Source organism: Acinonyx jubatus, chromosome D1 (genome assembly GCF_027475565.1).
Source record: "Acinonyx jubatus isolate Ajub_Pintada_27869175 chromosome D1, VMU_Ajub_asm_v1.0, whole genome shotgun sequence".
NCBI lineage: Eukaryota > Metazoa > Chordata > Mammalia > Carnivora > Felidae > Acinonyx > Acinonyx jubatus.
The window spans coordinates 62,702,468-62,724,212 of NC_069390.1; the positions used below are offsets into that span (position 1 = coordinate 62,702,468).

At 35.6% G+C, this 21,745-nt stretch overlaps 1 protein-coding gene and 1 long non-coding RNA gene across 2 annotated transcripts in view; one reads left to right on the forward strand and one right to left on the reverse strand.

Annotated features, from left to right (window-relative positions):
• Positions 1-21,745, reverse strand: part of TENM4 (teneurin transmembrane protein 4) — a 2,866,770-nt gene that overhangs the window by 2,295,297 nt on the left and 549,728 nt on the right. The gene's annotated exons all lie outside the window — the stretch shown is intronic.
• On the forward strand, positions 651-20,488 carry LOC128311656 (uncharacterized). The gene is made up of 3 exons (XR_008290170.1): positions 651-1,227; positions 12,441-12,550; positions 20,383-20,488. It is a non-coding gene; the product is annotated as an uncharacterized LOC128311656 (long non-coding RNA).

Genomic DNA, 21,745 nt, shown 5'->3' on the forward strand with positions numbered 1-21,745 from the left:
TATATTCTTTCTGTCTCTGTGTTTTCTTCTATAAAAACACTTAGCACAAGACACCAACAGTATAATGTTTTAAGTTCATGAGAGCAGATACAGGATCCTATTTATTTTTCCTTTCCTGATGATGGCTGGTACAATGCAGACATTCAATAAATGTTGATTTACATTGCTTTCATTTATTTTAAAGTGAGGGAAATTTAAACACAAACCATATGTTTGAAATGAAGGAACCACATTTTGTGGCCCGAGGAGGTCCATACTTCTTTGTAAGTCTGTTTTTCTCTCAGGAATGATAGTTTTTTAAATATCAGAACGTGCTCTAAAGTTATCGTGAAGCACTAAAAGTAAAAGTTATTAATCATCTTCAAGGTTATTTACAAACATATTTCATTAGCTCTCCCTAATTCCCACTAGGAAGAATTAATAGGGGTTTTATTGACAGAAATCTTTTTAAAAGAGAGTTGTCTCATTTGAAAATCAAATGAATGTGTCACAATGTAGATGGAATGCTCTAACCTTTTAAAATTCTATTTCATCTATTTTACTTCACTGACATGCACCTACCCTTATAATATCCTTCTGAACCTGGTATTTATATGAGCAACTCTCCAGAGTTAAATTAGTCATATATTTGGGGGGAAAGGCAAGAATTTTACAAATCACAGCCTTGTAGGAAACTCGCAGGCAAGGATGACTTTTCAGACTCTACTGAGAATCCCCACTTTAAAATAAAAATGCTACCACTATACATTCTTAAAACATTTCTATCAAAGACCTGCATTATAATGCCTACTTTAGAGATGAGGAAACTGAGGCCCAGTTCGCCCTAGGTGCCCAACACAAGTGACATGGCAACATGACAAGTTAGGTGACAGACATAAGAGACTAAAATAATGACACTGGGCTCAGCTCTCTGTTCTCAGAAGTGTCTAGCCCAGTGAGGAGAGTCCCTCATGGATTAAGAGAACTCTTTTGGTGACAGAACAGAGGTATGAATCAAGTCGTAGAGGTATAGAAGAGACAGAGTCTTCCTACAGTTGGGGTAGAGGAAGGGAGAGGAATGGATGAGGTAAAGCTAAAGGAAGCCGATATTGGATTCGACTTTGAAGGATGAATAGTGCCATGTGGACACGTCAGAGGACACAGCATGTGCCACGACATGGTGATATAAAAACAAAGCATACTTTTCAGAACTATGAATGACTTACGTCTGAATCAAACAGAAGGAAGGTAGGTAGGCCTATATTGATGAGTGATCAAGACCATCATCTCTGGTCCCAGATGGCTTTTGTTAGAGGGTGGAGTATCAATTTTTTGTGTGAGTGGTGAGGACATTTAAGATCTATTCTCTTAGTAAATTTCAAATATATAATACAGTACTGTTAACTACAGTCACCATGCTATACATTACATCCCAGAACTCATCCCCCTTGTAACTGAACTTTACCCTTTGATCAACATCTCCACATTTCGCCTGCATGCCAGCCCCTGGCAAACCCCAGTCTACTCTGTATTTCTAGGAGTTTGGCTTTTTCTTTAGATTCCACATAAAAGTGAGATCATGCAGTATTCCTCTTTCTCTGACTTAGTGCACTTAGCATAATGGCCTCAAGTTTCATCCACTTGTTGCAAATGACAAGATTTCTTTTTTTTTTTTTTAATGGCTGAATGACATTCAATTTTATATATATTTCACATTTTCTTTATCCATTCATTTGTTATAGACACTTAAGTTGTTTCTGTGTCTTGGCTAATACAAATAATGCTATAGTGAACACGGAGGGTGTAGATATCTCCTTGAGGTAGTGATTTCACATTGCTATTGTTAGAATACTACCTATGCAAACCCTCTAGCCAAAAGTTCCATCATAATGGATGGATTTCAAACTTGGGAAGGAGGTATGGACTTGAGAAAAGGACATTTCTACTTTGGGAGGATACAAGCACTAAAGGGCAAAGCACACTGAAGTTCTGAGGAACCAGGTCTCAATTGTCCATCCAAATCAGTTACCACTCTAACCAAAATTGTTTTGCTCTGCATGTATCTTAATCATTGGTTCATTAAATGACCATAGCCTCACAAGATGGGGCATCATGTGATTATTTAAATTTTGTTTATAAAAGTTTTTAATGACATGGAAAACATGTATAATAGAGTGTTTTTTTTTTTAATTTTTAAATGTTTATTTATTTTTGAGAGAGAGAGATAGAGAGAGACAGAGAGACAGAGTACAAGCAGGGGAGGAACAGTGAGGGAGACAGACACAGAATCAGAAGCAGGCTCCAGGCTCTGAGCTGTCAGCATAGAGCCCGACGCGGGGTTCAAACCCACAAACTGTGAGATCATGACCTGAACCGAAGTCCTGAGCCACCCAGGAGCCCCTACAATGCAGTCTTTTTAAAATGTGCCAATAAAATTGTAAAATAGTGTGATTTCAACCTATGAAAAACAAGCATAAACATAAATTGTTGTAAAATTAGAAGGAAATATACTGGCATTGCCACAGCAGGTTTTTCTGGGTGGAAGTTTTCTGATTTTTTTAAATTAATTTCTTCATCCACATCCCTTCCGTGTTCAGCAATTTGTGTAAAATGAATATATATGTTTATAACTACACACATAGAAAATAAATTTTGTCAAGAATAAAACTATAAACTACAAAGGTGAGTATCACAGTTTGTCCTTGGTAAGATTAGTTTTGCTTACACTAGGTGAGGTACTCCAGTCACAGACTTGGACATTCTCAATGGAAATAACTGAATCTTATTATGAAGAGTGCTTCATGAAACACTTATGATTTACCTTGATCAACCGTTCAAATGGGTTTCTACTCCAAGAATTGCCTTAACGTCTTACATAATGCAGGACTTGGTTGACCTTTTATATCGGATTAAAGCACCGTATAATTAACTTTTTTATATACAGAGTTAAAACTTAATGAAAACGTGAGGTGAAAAGCCAAGACTTAATTTGCAGACTGACTCCTTTCCTTGTTCACACTGTGAGCAGCTAAGTCTTAGTTTATTGCTCTCTTGCTCTCAGGCACTTTGATTCTGACCAGACCAAGATGTGCTAAGTGTATCCAGGTAGCTCACTCAGAAAGAGACCACAGAAAGAAGTAGGAGATGCAGAGCCCAAGGGGAAAAGGTGAAATTTGAGCTCCAGCAAGCCAAGCTACTTGTCACTTTACACAGGAATCAGACCAACCTAAATTCACAGCTTAGCTTCTAAACTTAACAACAGCAAATTGTAGGAAAATTTCTTAGTATTTAAACCCTCATAACCTTAACTTTAAAATAGGAATAAAAATAATTGTATCTCGAAGAGTTATCTGAAAGATGGAAAAAAAGGCAGTACACATAAATTATAACTGACATATTTTCAAGGGCACAGTAAACATTTATTGTTAATTTGTTGAGGACTCTTCATGTGTGGCCCATGACATGCCTCCGACTTTCGATCACACCATTCTCCATCCCATCCCCCTCTCCACCTCTGTTTAAGTCACATGGAAATAAACAGCATTTCTTGAACATCTGACTATTTTCTGCTTACAGCCAAAGGTATTGTTTTCCTCCAAAAATCCAATCTCCTCTGCTTCCATAATAATAGAATTTTCACTTGACACACAGCCTCAAGGAGCGTACACTACAGATCCCAGCCTCCTTTGCAGCTAGATGCCACTAGGTTTTGGGAAATGAGATGTAAGAGGGTGATGGGGTGATTTCTCAGAATATCTCTGAGAGTTAGCATGTACCCTCTGAACCCTATTTCTTTCTTTTTTTTAAAAAAATTCCTACTGTCTAAATACAGATGCCAATTTAGACTGAGAGAATGAGAGTCATGTCCAGGGACAGTAGCAAGTGAGAAAAGAAGCCTGGATCCTCAAGGAATCCAGCAGTCCTGAAACTATATTTATGACAAAAACAAGCATCTCTTTAACTTAAATCCCTATTAATCTGATGTTTTCCGGCTACGTATAAACAAATCTAATCCTACCTGAAAGAGTACAGAACTCTTTATGTATATTAATGCTATGTAGATACTATCTCCTGGACTTATTATTATTATTATTATTACTTTTTTTGTCATAGATTTCTACTACTTTCCACGAAGATGTAGCCTAGGGAGTTCCCCCTCCAGGAATCTTTCCTAAATTCCATAGGCCAGACATCCTCTCTTTTATGGCAATTATCACTGTGCATTTTGCTGATTACTTTTCTTGCTTGCTTCCCCCTCTACATTGTGAGATCCATGGGAACTAGGTGTTGTATTTTACTTTTTTCTTAATTACACATGCTCTGTAGAGAGGTTGGCCCAGCGAGGCATATGAAAACTGTTGAATGAATAAGTGGGTGAATGAATGACTGGAATAACTGATTGACAAAGAAAGAAAAAAGAATCTGTGAGGATTTCTCTGTTCCTAGTCAGTCAGGGTCCTCATATCACTCAGTTTTGTTTTCTCATCTGCTCATTCCCTCCCCCAGCAGTAGGAAGGAGCTGCCTCAACACTGAGTAACAATTGCCTTCAGAGTTTCTTAGTCACATCGGAATGCCCTCCTCCAAGGTTCACCGTAAATTCCTATTGATTTTTCTAAACAGAAATCTCATTCACTGATGTGACCGCAAAGGAAAGTAGGAAGAACAGTGTGAAATCCATTCCCTACCTAAATCTTCATTACCTTCTGCTGTTCTTGTTCCAAGATGATTCAATTACATATTATGTTCTCAAGTTATTTTTTTTTAACCTTAGGGCTGCTTATGAAAAATTAAACTAGTTACATAAAAGAGATTATATTGCTGTTCTTCCACGACTCAGAAAAAAAAAATGAATCATCAGAAACTAGAATAGGCCAATACAAGTTATTTTGATTTAAATTTCAGATTAGTTCACTGGTGGGGTTTATGTGCTCGTATATTGCTACTACAAATTTTCCTAAAATATCAATACAAAATGTGATTAGATCTTTTTTCAAGGTCTTATTTCCTCCAATCTACAGAATATAAATTGCTTTCTAAAGACTCTCTTTACCTTACCAAATAATCCATATTGCTTAAATTTTTGTATGTGGTAAACAGCCCTTCCAGTATTATCACAACTCAGACATGTTTAAATTCAGATTCAATTGGCTCCAATTATGGTGGCTTCAGCCAATCAAAAAGGGATTTTAATCTAAAATATATACTTTGAATGGTTCAGAGGATTTTAGAATTTGAACTTTGCTTTCTCAGTTAGCTTCTTTGAGTGATATGGGAATGGGTAAGGCGAACAGAAGCTCATCTTGATTATAACATAATTCAAACTGAACTATTGGTAACAATGATTCACAAAGCCCCTAAGCAGTTTGAACTGGTTAGCATTAACTCTTTACAGATAGGTCCCAAACTACTTATAAAGTTCTATATTTGGGGGACTTCCTAAAGTCATTCAGGTCAACTTACACAATTTTTTGAGCACCTGTCAGATGCCAGGTGCTGGGACAACGCCCTCAGGTAAATACAGCACAGTTCAGTGGACACTTAAAATACTCTGTCAGTTCACAAGGTGAAAAGCACAGAGTTCAAAGAGCAACCCGGAAGGGGCAACTAGCTCAGTCTTGGCTGAATAAAAGCATCCTTTGGTTTTTACTTTTTTACTGTTTTCTTTAGAGAGAGAGAGAGAGTTGTTGGGGAGGCATAGAGACGGAAAGGGAGAGGGAGAGAATCTTCAGCAGGCTCCTCACCTAGCTAGGAGCCCGACACAGGGCTTGATCTCACGAGGGTGAGATCATGACCTGAGCTGAAATCCAGACTCAGACACTTAACCAACTGAGTCACCAAGGTGCCCCTAAAAGCATTCTTTACAGAGGACCTGATATTTAGGTTGACATTATAAAGACACATTGTGATTAGTCAAGCAAAATAGTGAAGGGGGCAGGTGCTCAGAGAGAAGAGGAGTTTAGGGGGAAGAAAGGAGGCAGTCGAGGTAAGGACTAGCTCAAGTTATCTACCATCTCTTCCACTTCATAAATTTGGATCTGGACCAAATTTGGTCCAGCACATAGGCCTCCTGCCAACTGAGGAGCAACAGTCATTTTTCATCCCCTCCTGAGAGGGATTATGGCATAGTAGAGTGAGGAGGCATGGAGACTCTGGAGGCAGGCCACCAGGGTTTAAACCTCAGCTTTACAACTTCAGGCATTTATTCACTTGCTCATTATTTAATCAGGAATCATCTATTGGATGTTAACTATGTGTCAAAGGTTGTTCAAGTTCTTGGAATACAACAATGCACAAAACTGACAAACCCTTCACCCTTGTGGAGGTTATATTCTAGTAGGGGCAGATCAACAACATAAATGAGTACAGTATTTGGTATTTTATTTACATTTTAAAGTTTATTTATCTATTTTGAGAGAGAGAGAAACAGAGCAGAGGAGGGGGAGGGGCAGGGAGAGAGGGAGAGAGAGAATTCCAAGCAGGCTTGATGCTATCAGCACAGCACCCACAGAGAGGGGCTTGATCTCACAAACCATGAGATCATGACCTGAACTGAGATCAAGTCAGGCACTTAACTCACTGAGCCACCCAGGTGGCTACTTTAGAGCAGGATATAGCTGAGAGTGCAGTGGAGAGGCTAGTGTTATAGTCTTAAGTAGAATGGTTAGGGTGGGCTTCAATGAGAAAAGACTAAAAGACTAGGAGATGATGGGATTAATCATGCAAATGTATTAAGGTGAAACTGTGCCTGGCTGTATGATTTTTAGCAAATCTACATCTCTCTGCTTCAGTATCCTTATCTGTAAAATGGGAATAAGAGTACTACTGGACTCATAGAGTTGTAATAACTAAATGAGTTAATACATGTAACTATGCTTAGAGTAGTGTCTGGCACAGAGTAAGCACTTATCTAAGTGTTTTCTACTATTATTGTTATTGTTTAAGTTGGGTCCCTTAAGTCCCTTCCTCCCTTTGAGAAAATCTACACGAAGTTATCTCTGTTTCCTTCCTCTCCATCATTCTTGCAAAGCTAAGACAACAGCAAATCATATTTCTCAGTGTCCAAAGTATATACTCAGTTTGTCAACCCCCCACCCCCACCCCTTCTCCTCTGTTACTATCTTAATCTAAGGTGATCAGGATTGTTCAAAAGCCTCCCCAGTTGTCTCCTTGCCTCCTGTCTTGTTCTATTACAAGCCATTCTCCATGTAGGCCATTCTTTTTAAAACATAAATTGGGTCATGTTACTTTCCTACTTAAATATTCAGTAACTTCTCATTGCATCATTGCATTAATGATAAAATTTAAATTTATTCTCCCACTCTACGAAGTGATAGTCCACATTGGTTGTTTGGTCTCTCTCTGCTCTTTTGCTCTGGTCAGACCGAACTTCTTGTGATTATTTGTAGAAGCTGAGCTTGTATTCTACCTTGGGAATTTCTTTTTGCTCTTCCCTGGATCTGGAACAGTCTTCCCACCTGCCTTTGAATAGCTGGCCATTTCTCTGATTCAAGTGTCAGCTTAAAAGTCATCTCCTCAGAGAGGCTTTCAGTGACTATTCAGTCTAGAGTCAACCTCCAGTCACTCTCCAACATATTAGCCTGCATTATTTTCTTCAGGAGGCTATTTTTATATGTGTATAGTACCTGTTCCTGTTTCTTTACTACTAGAGAACAAAGGTATGGATCTTATTTGTTTTGTGTACCATTATCTCCCCTGGGCTTAGTCTATAACTGGTTTTGTTAAATAAATAGATGAATGAAGTAATGATTTGTCTTGGCTGAAGGTTCAGAGATAAATAAGTCACTGAAACTTCTCTTGATCATAGTATATATGTAAACCAATGCTGGTGATTATTATCCAGACAAGGAGGGCACCCTAATAGATCAGCGATTGAACCTTCACAGTCTTTTCACAATCCTTTGGGTTCCACTACTATACAAACTGCTGCAGACTCTTTGCTATTTTAAGTTATTTACAGTCTCCTGAATATGTTCTGTTGATATCACCTCACCATCTTTGCACCTTAGCATGCATTTTCTACTTTATCCAACTGGAAAATTCCAAGTATCACTTAAGAACCAGCTCAACCATCATCTATTGCAAATCATTTTTCTGAACCACCTGCTCTATGTCACCACTGAAATCCATGAAAACATCAATTTTAGTATTTGTCACGTTGTCTGGAACTATGCATCTATACATATTTCCTTCCCTTCCAATCTGGGAATTCTTTGAGAGAAGGGAAAATATATTAATAATCTTTGTACCATATTGCTCAATGCATAGGAGGTACTGAGTGCTTGGTAAATCAGTTATGAAGGGACAGTTTACCTGCTGTTCATCTCATGCTTTATTTAGGTAGTGTTTTAACAATTGTGCTGACATGGTCATGAATCTAGACTCAGAATCTGAAGTTTTAACAGGTGCACCCTTTTGTTAAAACAAAAGACTCCATGCATTCATATTTGTGGTCGATTATCTCTAAATAGAACTCAGACACAAAGATGGGTTTGATAGCGCAGAGCCATAAAGATTTAATTAATGTTTCATCTCAGAATGGGGTACTGTCCATTCAATTATTTAATCAATAAATGAACTGAATTGCTTCAGGAAAATTATAATTTATCTAAAATTCAAAATTAAATATTATGGAATAATGCATAGCTTTGTGTCACAAATGTCTGTATCTGATGTAGATAAAGACACATAATTCTCTCTCAATCTTTTAAATGGGTCATAAAAACATGGCGTTCAAACCTCGATGAAACAAAAGGGCCAAAATGTATGATATAATTAGTTTGCAATATAATCTTAAAAACTGTTTTTGAAAGATATTCATGAGCAAAGATGAAATCAATTTTGCACAAAACAAAGCAAAGAATAAATTATGCCAATACACTTCAATTTTAATCATGTTATAAACACTTTCATTTAATTAAACCAAATTGTCTTTCCAAAAAGAATTTAAAGTGATTTACAAAAGGTCATAATAACAAAAAGAAAAAAATGTAATTAGAAAAACTATAATTATGGATTTTTTTAAAAGAAGCAATTTAGTCATTTTTGGTATTATCACTAGAGCTGTGAGCTAAAATTAAAATTCAGTTTGTGTTTCCTATAGAAACACAATACTATACATATCTCTATCAGCAAAGAGGTATTTTGCTTCAGGAAAAGAAAAGATTTTCCTAGCATTCATTCTAAAATAACCTGTCAGCTACAGACCTTGATATAAGGGAGATCATGTGACCTAGTGCAATATTTTTGGAATCAGTGAGTAAAAGTCCAAGAATAAGGGGCATCTGGGTGGCTCAGTGGGTTACGTGTCCAACTTCAGCTCAGGTCTTGATCTCACAGTTCATGAGTTCAAGTCCTGCATTGGGCTCTGTGTTGACAGCTCAGAGTTGGAGCCTGCTTCAGATTCTGTGTTCTTTACTCGCTCTGCCCCTCCCCCACTCATACTCTTGCTCACGCTCTCTCTCTGTCTCTCAAAAATAAACATTAAAAAATATTTTAAAAAGCCTTATAATAGTAAACACAATAATAATGATGATGGAAGAAATAATAATAATGGCAGCATTCTAGTATATTCATAGGATACTCAGCATTTGCCATGCTGTATTTTTCCATATAATTTCCAGGTCACCATTTTATAAATGAGAAAACTGTTCAAGACAACACCATTAATAACATTTCCAACACTCCTTTGTCTGACTCCAAGATTCATACTTTTCCCACCATAATTTCTTTAAAATAAATGCAGAAGTGGATAATAGTCTAGGTTATAAGATTAAAACAAAAGCCATTAAATGCGATTTGGTTGCAAATGAAGTTAATGTGTTCAAAAAATATATTGTCTTCTGTTGGTTTAACGTGATTATATGAACACAAATTAGAATCCTACAGGAGTAAATGGATAATATTCACCAGACTATCTTTCTTTATTGTTTTCTTGAGTAGCTAGATAAGCAGACAGTTTGCATTTATACTTGAACAAGGGGGAAGGAATGCCTACATACAGATTCAAATTCAGTGCTGAACTATCCTAGGTGCTGATATCACAGTTAACCTTAGAGTGAAGGGTCATTATCTATGTTATTATCACTCACTCAACAAATCCTTAGTGAATACCTAGCATAGTCTGAGCACTATGCTAGGCATGTAACCCTGAACTTTGATTACAAAAATGCAAGTGGAAGGAGTCAACATTTATTACGAGAATTGAAAATCCTACTCCACGTCTGGCCACACATCTCTAGAACTTCTATGAGCAGTGAACAGTTTAATCTCTACTGGAAACATTCAGTAGTGTTTCTGAGATTTATAAACTTTGAATAAAGTTCCCAGAGGAGATACCAGTGAATTTATAACATGAAGCCAAACCTCCACCACACACACTCTTCCCAAACCCGTAAGTATTATAATTGCCAAATCAAAGCTGTTTTCCTATGCAGTTGGACAGGACAGGTAAAACCTTTCATTCATTTGAGGAAGATAAGTTAGTGACATTTAATGCAACAATTAACATGCTCCCTAGAAATAAAAGAGGATATGAGGGCACAAATAATTTTCTGATTTATTTCTTTGAAGAAAAAAAAAACCAAAAGAACAATGCCCATCTACAACAGAAGCCCAACAATTTTCCAGCCAGAGAAGAAATCTTAAATTGCATGGAAATTGTACTTCAAAAATCATCTACTCTAGAATGTTACAATTTGTGAAAATTGTTTTGGAGTTTTTATCTCTGGGTGTGCAAAGGAAATGTCTTGTTATAATCAGTAGTAGAAATGTGCTTCTATGCAGCATCATGGAACTTACACTCTCAGGGAGATCTCAGAACAGGTAAGCAAGCTCCCCAAATGCAATTATCCAGCATTAAAGAGCATTATTATTGATGTTTTATACTTCACCTGACTAACCACAAAAGGTAAGAATCATGCTACCTAAAATTACCAGTCACTCCTCCTCTGTTCTTCTCTTACACTTCACCTGATGTGTGGCTTTGGAATTTAAGTCTAATTGTCCTCTGTTGGAAGTAAATAGCAAATTCTTTCAAGGAGGCAGTAACACTCAGAGTTATAAATGCCTACAGCTTGCACTCCCAAACACCTGCTGCTACCCACAGAAACTCTACATCGTCTGTAATGGGCAGTTTCTTTATACAACTAGTATGCTTGTTGCATTTTGGAAACAAAGTATTTTTAATTTATTCATCCAAAAAGAAGTAGGTGGCACTGAGTTACCATTATACACAGATCAGCAAAAAGGTTATTTCATAGCAGGGATTTATTTTATACCGTCAAAAGGAGAGAATATTCTAAATAAACTGAAACCAGACTTTATTGGTAGTTTCTCTCTTCTAAGAAGAGGAAATTATTTTGCTGAGGTGATGTAGGATCATGAAGACAGTGTTATTACTCCTCTGGATGTTTTGTTTAGTAGGCAGGGAAAGGAATGAAATTAACATTTATTGAGCTCCTGTATAGAAGCTGGGTACTATACTTGGCATCTATGTGGATGATATTTAATTACATTTCTGTAATAACACTGAGAGGGAGGTGCCATAATTACAATTTTCAGGATAAAATAATAGCACATCACATTTATTGAGTGCCTACTATGTGCATGCCAGCCATAACAGTCAGTAATGCTAATCCTTCATATGCACAATCACACTTAACCCTTATAAATCAATTCTTTTGAGACTATGTGGGAATAACAGTGAAATGTCCCTGAAAGATATGTAGGTAAATGAAATAAACTGACCACTTTGAATTAGCTAGTAAAATTTGTACACTTTACATAATTAACTTTCTGTGTAAGGACATCAGGAGATGTGATCACTCCCAATTCTAACTAAAATGATTTAGTAATAATTCCTGACACCTAGATAAGTGACAGTTTAATTCAGTACACAGAAACCAAATTAATCGCATTATAGTGTCTCTAGACAAAACCTGTATGAAGAAATCGGTTAATCTAGATCAAAGTATTTCCAACGCAGAACCAAAATGTAAAGAATAGGTCTAATTTGGCTATTTGACAAAATATTCTATGGTTTTAGAAACTCTGACATGTCTCCCAAAAGACCATAATTTTCCCAGAGCATATGGAAAAATCCTTGAATTCGAGACTTTTAAAAAAGTGCCAAAAGTCTTTATTCAAGGGCTGTGGATACAAACATCTCTGTTTCCATGACCAGTCTCCTCTTTAAGGTTTAAGTATCTTCAAGGATACACTCAAGTCGCCTTTGGGGGAGAAAACAAGGAATTTCATAAGGTCAAGTAATAATTATGAGTCTTGAGTTCTGGTTTTCTGAACAACAATATTCTGGTGATAAAATCCTGGGATCAGAGTCACAACAATGCCAAAAATAGTAGCATTTCTGTCCACAGTTTACAATTCTAATTGTAAATTAACAACTTATTATTTTTCACCCCCACCCAAACACACCCCACAGACCTCTGCCTCCTAGAGAGATGAAGACACTATCAATGTGCAGCACCACTTGAATTCTGGGTCAGCAATAACCCTGCCACCAGACCACAGATGATGATGAATTCCCTGGAGGTAAATGTCTCCTTGGTCTGCTTTATCCTTGCAAACAGGACCTTATTTTTATTACTTTTTCCTTATATGATAAGTGTATCTCAAGAGGGATGATGGGTGCCTCCCCAGTGCCATAGGATGAATCTTGATTAATGGAAATCAATCATTGTAATCCAATCCCCTTATGCAGTGATTCCCTGGCAGGGCTATGCAAATCTGGCCCATTCTTTGTGAGAGGAAGCTTGGTAGGGGGTTTGTAGAAGCTTTGCCTGCTTTCTTAAAAAGATACACAAAACAGACTTATTTTCTACCTCTGATCAATGGCATATGCTTATCATAGTGGGAACAGCTACTTTGGAAGTATGGGGGGGGGCGGGCACAGTGAAATGACAAGAAAATAAGCTGAGAGATGTTGTACAGAAAGAGAATCTGTTCAATAAACAATCCCTCTACCATCAACCACTTGTGGGAGAGGGCTCATAAATTTCCAATTGTTCATTTTAGTTGGTGTTTTCTGTTGCTTCGAGGCATGTGAGAACTGAGAGAAGGTCCATTCAGACTTCTTCAGGCAACCTCCCTCTATAACACATACATGAAGAAGTTCAGAACTGATAACTAACATCTTTTCTTTTCAGATGAGCAAGCTAAAGATCTAACATATAGGAATGTTGTTAACATTTCCCAAGAGGGGGGTAGAGCTAATATTCTGACTTGACTGTGACTCCAGAGCAAGATCTTTCTGCTACATCATGCTTTGATGGACAGTGAAAGGGCTGTTAACTATATGAGGAAGCTGTAGATGAAAGCCGTATAATTCATAAATATAAATTGCATGTCAATGTATATATCTTTTGAAACTAAATGAGGAAATCATTAAAAAAAAATACAAGGAGTCTCCAAATACTCAGGAGATCTCGTGAATGTATCAAGCCCTTGAAAATTGTGTTCTGGTAGGATAACGTTTTATGTATGTCACATAATTTTCTTTTCCAGCACAAGGAGAACTGTACATTTCAGTCTTTCTTTTTCTATCTCAAGAATCATAGAAGGTGGAAGGAGCCTACAATATAAAAATTTGGAAAAGGCCAACTGCTTTAAAGTTTTACCTGTGTGTTTGCAAGTTAGATGTCTTATTATAATCAATAGAAGAAATGTGCTTCTTTCCAGGATTATAGGATTTATACTCTAAGAACAAATAAGATCTCAGAACAGATATGGCAAGCTTCCTAAATATAATTACCTAGCATTAAAGAATATTTTTATTGATATATTATTATCCAATCTTTCATACTGAATTAGTTCTCAAGATTTCTGTTAAATAATAGCAAGCTGATTGCCTCCACAAAACTTCTATTCTGGTAGCATACACACATAATAAGGAAGAAATAAGTAAAAAGTAGAGCCAATTATTATCATTAAATTAATCATTAAATATTAATCATTAAAAATAAACAGTAATAGGAGTAAGTGGGATATCAGTTGGAGAGAGACAGATAGTGAAAACTTTTGGTAGGGTTGCCTGGGAAATCTGTGCATGGAAGTTCACTTTTAAAAATTAATTGTATCAAGGACGCCTGAGTGGCTCGGGTGGTTAAGTGTCTGATTTCGGCTCAATCATGATTTCATGGCTTGTGGGTTCGAGCTCTGTGTCTGACTCTGTGCTGACAGTTCAGAGCCTGGAACCTGCTTCAGATTCTTTGTCTCCCTCTCTCTCCGCTCCTTCACTTGCTCTGTCAAAAAATAAACACTAAAAAAATTAAAAAATAATTGTCTCAGATTATAATGTATACACAGTGCAGTGCACCTATTCTAAGTATATCATTTATCACATTTTAGTAAATGTCTATATCCTATTAGCATTACTATAGTGAAACCATAGAACATCTCTATTACCCTAAAACCTTTCCATGTTCCTTTTCCTGATGATCCCTGATTTGGAACCTCAGGAAATCTCTAATCTGCTTTCTGACACTATATATTAGATTTTCCTTTTCTACAATTGTATATAAATAGAATCTTAAAGCATATAGTCTTTTGTATCTATTTGGCTTCTTTAGCTCAGCATATTGTTTTCGGAAATCATCCACATTATTGTATCAGTTTCACCCTATTTATTTATAAGTTGTTAAAATTTATTTTTATTTATTTCCCTTTTAGGGATATAGTGTACTCGGTTTATCCACTCACCTTTGATGGACATTTGGGTGGTTTCTACTTTTCACTATTATAAAATGTGAGTACTATTTGTTGCTCATATGAAAATTTGTGTACACATCTATTAGCGGGCATATGTTTTCATTTCTCCTGGGTAAATAACTAGGAGTAGAATTGTTGGGGCATATGGTAGGTATTTGTTTAACTGTATAAAGAAAGCTACCAAACTGTTTTTCAAAGTGACTATAATGACATACTCTCCCATTAACAAATGCGTGTCGGATCCAATGAGTTCATATCCTCACCAACACATTCTGTTGTCAGTGTTCTGTTGTGGTGGTTTTAATTTTCATTTTTCTGAAGATGAATGATGTTCAGCATATTTTTAGGTGTTTATTGGTATATGTATATGATATATGTGCACATATATTGAGCATATTTTCAAGCATTTATTGATATATACACACACACACACACACACACGTATATCAATAAACGTGCACACACACACAGTCTGCCCATTTTTAATTGAGTTATTTGGTGTCTAATTACTGAGGTTTTTTTTTTTTTTAATATATTTTGGACTTAAGACCTTTTCAAACATATTCACTGAAAATATTTGGTTCCAGTTGGTAGCTTACCTTATTGTCTTCTTAATGGTGTCCTTTGAAGAGCACAAGTATTTTTTCTTGTTTTTTTCTTTCTTTAGAGACATAAAGCTAGCTGGGGAGAGGGGCAGAAGCAGGGGAGAGAGAGAGAAATGGGGGGTGGGGGGCTTGGAGCCTAGCACAGGGCTTGATCCCAGGACTCTGGGATGGTGACCTGAGCTGAAACCAAGAGTCAGACATTCAACCAACTGAGCCATCCAGGCACCCCTCAAGTATCATTTCTTGAATACTCCATGTTTTTTGTGTCCTATCTAAGAAACTTTTGCCCATCCCTAGGTCATGAAGATTTTCTCCTTTTTCTTTTGGATGTTTTATAATATATTAGCATTTATATTTAGGCCGTTGTACAATCCTATTCGATTTAATATTTGTGTGATGTAAAGCTAAGGGTTAAGATACATTTTTTTTCCCTACATGGAAATATGTTTTTTATAGTATTATTTGTTGGAAAGATTAACTTTTTCCATTGCATTACCTTGGCACTGTAAAAAAATTAGTTGACCATTGATGGATTGTCAATTTCTAGACTCTATTCTTTTCCATTGGTTAAAGTATCTATCCTGAAATCAATACTACATTGTCTTGATTACTAGTAACTTAGAATATCTTGAAATTAAGTAATGCAAGCTCTCTAATGTTGTTTTTCTCCCTTAGGTATTTTTTTCCCCACATGTTTTAGAATAATATTGTCATCTCCTACAAAAATTTTCTATTGAGATTTGGATAGGAGTTGTGTTTCCTAATTATTAGTTGAAGTAATATGGAAATAAAATTGAATTTTATATATTGATCTTGTTTCCTAAGATCTTGCTAATTTCACTGATCATTTAAAATAGATTTCTTTAGGAATGACTCAGTTAAGTCTCCAACTCTTGGTTTCAGCTCAGGTCATGATCTCACGGTTCCTGAGTTCAAATCCTGCATTGGGCTCCATGCCAGAGGGGAGTCACCTTGGGATTCTCTCTCTCCCTCTCTCTCTGCACCTTTCCCCTGCATGCACACATGTACATTCTCTCTCAAAATAAATAAACTTACAAAAATTAAATAAAATAGATTTCTTTGTATGTTACCTAGGATTTTCTATGTACATGCTCACATTATCTGCAAAGAAACAGCATTTTATTTCTTCCTTAGCAATCTACCTATCTCTATGCTTTTTGTTTTAATTTTATGGCACTAATTAGAAACTCCAGTACAAAGTTGAATAGAAATGGTCATTCTTTGTTCCTGATTTTAAGGGAAATCATTCACCCTTTTAGTATGTATGATGTTAGATGTAAACTTTTCATAGAGGTTCTTTATCATATTGAGATAGTTTTTATAAAATATATTAGCAGTTGAATATTATCAAATAATTCTTCTGTATCTATTAAAATAATCACATTTCTCTTTTTTTGTCTTGTTATGAATTATAATGATTGATTTTCAAACGTTAAACCAAAATTGCATTCACGAGATAAAGTCCACTTGATCTGGATATATTATTCCATGTTTTTAGGTTGCTAAGTTTCATTTGCTAATATTTTGTTAAAGATTATTATGTCTACATTAATGATCATTTTGGTATTTAGTTTTATTTTTGTACACTGTGTTGTCTAATTTTGGTGTTAAGGTAATGTTCGTTTCATAAAATCAAGTGGCAAGTGCTCCTTCTAGCCTTTGAAAAAGAATTGGTAGTATTAGTATTTCTTCTTTCTAAAATGTATGCTGGAGTACATTAATGCAACCATCGGGGTCTACAGTTTTCTTTATGAGAAAGTATTGACTTATGAGTTCAATGTTTTTAATAGGTTATTCAGTTTTTTAAATATTTCTCCTGAAGTCAATTTTGATAATTTGTATTTTTAAAGGAATTTGTCTTTTTTTTCTATGTAGTTAGATTTTTTGGCCTGAAGCTATAAATGTATTTTTAAATTCCTTTCAATGTCTCTGTAGTCTACAGTGATGTCCTCTCTTTCCTGATATTGATCATCGTGTTTTCTCTCTTTTATGTCTTGATTAGTCCAGCTACAGGATTAGAAATTTCATTCACCTTTTCAAAAAACCAACGTTTGGCATTTTTGAATTTCTACACTGTTGTTTTCTATTGTATTTATTTTTACTTCTTAGTGTTATTATGTGCTTTCTCCTGCTGAATTTGGGTTTAAATTCCTTCTTTTCATTTGTTTTTCCTTTTCTTTAATTTCTTTTAGTTTCTTAATGTATATGCTTGAATTTAAAAAAAATATAAACCAAATTATAAATTTCTCTGTAAGTACTATTTTAACTCTCACCAAATTTGAATATATTGTGTGTGCATGTGTGTTTTCCATTTTCATTTAGTTAGACAAATTTCCATTTCTCTTATGATTTCTTCTTTGACCCATGTATTATTTATACATATTTTGTATATTTCCAAATATTTGGAGTTACTTAGGCATAACTTAATTTGGTCATAACAAAAGACAAAATCTGTATCATTTCAATTCTCTCAAATACATTTTAAAAATTTCATGACCCAGCATATGGCTTACTTTGATACATATTCTGTGTGTACTTTTATTTATTTTAGTTTATTTTAAAAAAATTTTTTACATTTATTTGTTTTTGAGAAACAGAGTGAGACAAAGCATGAGTGGGGGAGGAGCAGAGAGAGAAGGAGACACAGAATCTGAAGCAGGCTCCAGGCTCTGAGCAAGCCATCAGCACAGAGCCTGATGCAGGGCTCAAACCCATAAACTGTGAGATCATGACCTGAGCCGAAGTCAGAGGCTCAAACAACTGAGCCACCCAGGCGCCCCCTGTGTGTACTTTTACAATAATGTGTGATTCTTTTGTTGCTGAGTAGCTTGTTCAATAAATGATAATTAAGTTGAATTAGTTGATAGTATTCATGGAATCTTCTCTATACTTATTTTTTGTCTATTTGTTTTTCTCAATTACTGTGAAACGAGTGTAGATGTTTCCAACTATAAACATGGATTTATCTATGTCAGTTTTCAGCTCAGTCAGATTTTGCTCCCTGTATTTTGAATTTTGTTTTTAGGGGCATACATATTTAGAATTGCTATGGACTTTTTTTAATGCCTCACCTTTATTATTATGAAAAGCCTCTTTTTATCCCTGGCAATATTTCTTCTGAAGTTCTCTTTTTTGATGTTAAATAGACATTCTATCAACTCCAGGTTTCTCATATTTTTTTTTTGCATGTTTTTCTATACAGTAACTTGATTTTGATGAGGCTTATTATTTTAATTACAAAATGTTTAAAGCCATTATTATTCAATTGCCTTTCACCCCTGCTCCATTATACTAACATATTAGTCTCTCTTTTCTTCAGCTCTATTGAAGTATCATTGAAAAACAAAATGTATTCAAATACCAAATCATGACACTGTACATTCAGTAACTTTAACCTGTGTATTTATAATTAAAGTGACTTTCTTTGAACAAGTGTTTGATTTGTCCTGCTTTTTAGTTCAGTTCTGACAATCTCTGTCTTTTAATTAGGGTGTTTAGACCATTTACATGCAAAGTAATTATTTATATAGTTGGATTTAAATAGATTATCTTAGTAATTGATTTCTACTCATCCCCATCTATACTTTGCTCTTTTTCCTTTCCATTTGCTTGTATTCTTTTGGATCAACATATACATTTTCCCATTAAATTTAATTTCCATGACTGGTTTATTAGAACTCATTGTTATTATTTTAAATTGTTGCTCTAAAGTTTGCAATATGTATCCTTAAATTTTCCGTCGTCTATCTTTAAATAATATACTATTTCATGTAAAAAGTAAGGTCCTTAAAATATTAGACTTCCAATCCCCACTTCCCATCTTGTGTACTTCTGTCATATTTTACTTACCAATTTATATACCTTCTTTGTTATTCTCCCTTCCTTTGTATATTTCCTAGCTTCTACTTGAGATCATTTTTCTCTAGCTGAAAATTTTCTTTAACATTGCTTGTGGTGTTGGTGATAAATTCTCCCAAACTTTCTTTTAAAAACAAAAATCTTTATTTTGCTTTAATTTTTAGATTTCTCTCTTTATATAAAATTCTAAGTTGGTTTTATGTTCTTTAATTGTTATAAATAAAACTCTTTAATTGCTATAAATATGTCCCATTGCATAGTTTCAGGAAATGTCTATGTTCATAATGTATATATTCCCTACCCCACCCCCAGCTAGTTTTATGTTTGTTTGTTTCCTTTTCATTGGCTTTCAGCAATTTGACTATTAAATGACTTCATCAGTCATCTTTAGGATTATCCTACTTGTGGTAACTTTAGCTTTTGTACCTACAGGTTTATAGTTTTCTTCAAATTTGGAAAATATTTCAGCCATAATTTCCTAAAGTAGTTACTCAGCCGCAAAGCCCTCATTTTTATTCTGAACTCCACTGTTAGGGTATTTGATTCCACAGACTACTGAGGCTCAGGGATTTTGTTTGTTTGTTTGTTTGTTTTCAGTCTTTTTTGTATATGAACTTAAATTTGGATAGTTTCCATTGCTATGCCTTCAAGCTCACTCATTTTTCTTCTATAATGTTTAATTTGATATTAATCGCAGTAGTGATTTTCTTTTTCTTTTTTTCCCCCCTTTCCTTTAATTATACTTCCTTAATGAAAAGGTACATTTTGGGGGTCCATTTCACATCTTTTATTTCTTTCCTTATTATGTACACATTTTTCTTTAAGTTCCTGTGCATAATTACAAAGAGCTATTTTAACATTATTTTGTATTAGCCATCATCTATGTCCTCTCTGATTCTATTTTAGAGACCAATTTTTCTCCTGATTATAGATTGCATTTTCATGTTTATTTACATGACTGGTAATTCTTCAATGTTAACATCTTCAAATGCTTAATTTTGTTGTCTTTTTTAAAGATAATGTTACACTTTGTCTGGTAGGAGCTAACTTACTTGTGAACCAGCTTGATTTTTTTAGGCTTGTTATGATAGGTTTACAGAAGCCTTTAATCAATGGCTAGTTTAGCATTACTCTTAGGATATGACCTTTTAGTATATCTACTGAATCTTCCAGGCATTTAACAAGAATTTCTTCTGTTTGGAGAATAAGAACACCTGCAAGCCATGTTCAGTTTACAACTCCATGGCTGTTCTTTGCCATTCTTGAGGAGTTTCATCCTATGTAAGTTACTAATAAGTTACTAATATTACTATGTGTAGTAATACTATTATATAATACTGTGTGTACTGTTCAGCCAAAGTCAAGGGGCTCCTAAGTAGAGTTCTGATGCAGTTTTGGATGCTCCCTTCTTTCTGGCACTCTACCCTCAAACTGAAATTACCTTAGTCTCTCCAACTTCTGATCTCTGTCTCCTCAACTTATCTAGACCAATATGTTTGCTTGGGATTCCCATCATTGCACTTGAGTATAGAAAATGATTCAGGGGGTGCCTGGGTGGCTCAGTCTGTTGAGCATCTGACTTCAGCTCAGGTCATGATCTTGTGGTTTGTGGGATCGAGCCCCTGGTTGGGCTGGGTGCTGAAAGCTCAGAGCCTGGAGCCTGCTTCGGAGCCCCTCTCTCTCTCTGCCTCTCCCCTGCTGCACTAGGTCTCTCTCTCTCTCTCTCAAAAATAAATAAACATTAAAAAAATGAAAAAGAAAAAGAAAATGCCTCGGGTAGAATACCAAGGAAATGGTAGGGCTTACTTTTTTCTGTTTCCTTTCTCTCAGTGATCATTGTCCATATGTATTCATTATGTCTGAAAACATTTGTTTGTTTAAGAAAAATATATTTGGTTTACTTTTCTAGTTATTAATTTTAGGAGAATAAATCTGGTCCCAGGCACTCCATAATTTCTAAAAACAGAAATCATAAGAGGATGACTTTGGAGTAAATCATGGTGCAAGGGTTAAATTGTAGTGTAGGGCTAACCTGTAGCCTTGAGAAATAACAGATTAAGAGATAACAGCCTTGTCCTATCAATCAAGGGAACAAAAGTTCAAGGAAAATCAACTGGATTAGTGTTTGATTGGATTGGAGCAAGGGCATGTCTGAACTGTTTCCACCCCCATCTGGGAACTATTTCTTTGTTCTATCCCCAGGTGATGATAAGACGATGTGGTCAGCTATAAAGACTCTGTACCCCGGCTGTTTGGGGACCGCACTCTGGTCAAGAGTGTCGGTCCCGATCGGTTGGCCTTGCCTCTCATTGCAATAAACTTTGTCATGACTATCACCGGTGCCCGTAGCATTCTGTTTCAGGAGTCGTGTGGATGCAACAATGGAAGAATTGAAGGAACTTAACTTAAAAAACTGGAGAAAGATTTATAGTAATAGTAATAGCGATCATTGTGATGGATCTAAGGCATCTGTGTGTCTGGTCAGTGTAAGAAACAGTGAGAAAGACAATGAGGATGGTCGTAGAAAAAGAGAGAG